Source organism: Solanum lycopersicum, chromosome 1 (genome assembly GCF_036512215.1).
Source record: "Solanum lycopersicum chromosome 1, SLM_r2.1".
In the NCBI taxonomy this organism is placed as follows: Eukaryota; Viridiplantae; Streptophyta; class Magnoliopsida; order Solanales; family Solanaceae; genus Solanum; species Solanum lycopersicum.
The window spans coordinates 8,443,297-8,445,312 of record NC_090800.1 but is presented as its reverse complement, the minus strand read 5'-3'; positions in this window follow the sequence as shown (position 1 = coordinate 8,445,312).

Here is a 2,016-nt window from a genome sequence, read left to right as displayed (position 1 = left end):
CGAGGAAGAGGATACTTGTTCTTAATAGTTACCTTGTTCAACTGCCGGTAGTCTATGCACATCCTAAAACTCCCATCCTTCTTCTTCACAAACAAAACCGGAGCACCCCAAGGAGATGCACTTGGTCTAATGAAGCCTTTGCTCAACAACTCTTGAACTTGGGCCTTTAACTCTCTTAAGTCCGCGGGAGCCATTCTATAAGGGGGTATAGAAATGGGGCGAGTACCCGGTTCAAGATCAATACAGAAGTTAATATCCCTATCTGGTGGCATACCAGGAAGATCTGCAGGGAACACATCCAAAAAATCACGGACTACCGAAATCGACTCAATCGAAGGTACTTGGGTAGTGTCATCCTGGAGATGTGCCAAGAAAGCTAAACACCCTTTACTAACCATTTTCTTAGCACGAAGACAGGAGATGATACTCACCGGATTGGAAGTGTAGTCACCCTCCCACACTAACGGATCTGTCCCGGGTTTGGCTAACGTCACAGTCTTAGCATTACAATCTAAGATCACAAAATTCGGAGAAAGCTAAGTCATACCCAGAATTACATCAAAGTCAACTATTTCTAAGATAACCAAATCTACATAAGTGTTACTCCCCACAAAATTCACCAAACATGACCTATACACTTTTTCAACTATCACAGACTCACCCACCGGAGTAGAAACACGAATAGGAATGTCAAGTAATTCACAATGTAAATTAAGACCATTAGCAAATGAGGAAGATACATAAGAAAATGTGGATCTGGGATCAAACAATACAGAAGCCATGCAATCACAAACAAAAAGATTACCTGTGATGACAGCATCAGATGCCTCCGCTTCAGACCGCCCAGGGAAAGCGTAACAATGGGCCCTATCGTTTGTCTGTCCGTTACCCCTACCATGTTGTGATGTAGTGGCTCCAGTTTTCCCATCACGCCGGCCGTTTTGGTGACCACCATTACCTCGACCACCACGTCCTCCAGAATAACGGCCTCTGCCATGACCACCTCTACCTCTAGCTATTGGGGGTCTATAGCTTTGTTTTGGACAATTCCTCCTAATATGTCTAGTCTTTCCACATCCATAACACTCTATAGAGTCAAGCATAGGTCTCTCAGAGAAGTGTTAACTGGTCTGAGGTGGACCCCCAACTACAGTTTGTAGTGAAGACTGAATTGGTCGAACTGAGTAACCTCTGGAACCCTGTCCGCTAGAGTAAGAAACATTAAAATCACCTCCCTTTTGAATCTTTTTGATGTCGATGCATTGGCAAATTCATCTGGCTTCACTCCTTCCACCTCTACCATGAAATCTACCACTTCTTGGAAGGATTTTGCCGTAGCCGCTACCTGTAAGGCTGAAATCCAAACTCTGACCTCAAACCCTTCACAAAACGACGAATCCGCTCTTGTGGACTGAAACAAAGTTGGGTGGCATATTTGGATAGTGCATGAAACTTAGCCTCATATGCAGTAACCGACATCCTACCATGCTCTAGACTTAAGAATTCATCTCTTTTCCTATCCCTCAAAGTCCGTGGGATGTAATTCTCCATAAACAAGCTAGAGAATGATACCTAAGTCATAGTTGTTGCCTCTGTCGATTGACACTCAACATGTGATCGCCACCACATTTTGGCGTTCCCTTGAAACTGATAAGTCACAAACTCAACACCAAACCTTTCTACTATACCCGTCTTGTGTAGTAGCTCATGACAATCAACCAGAAATCGTAGGCATCCTCAGATTCAGCACCCTTGAAGACTGGAGGTTTCAATTTTAATAACTTACTGAAAAGTTCATGCTGATCATTTGTCATTATGGGCCCCGTAGTCAGACGAGGAAACGTTCCTATCTCCAATGAGACATCCATGCAGGGAGCCCCAGCAGCAGCATGTCGTACCTCTGAAACCGGAGGTGTTGGTGCAGAAAACACTGGAGGTGCCTGACCCTGATCAGATAACCCGCTAAGATAAGTAAGAACCTGATTGATCGTCTCTGGGATATGTTGGGGTGACAAT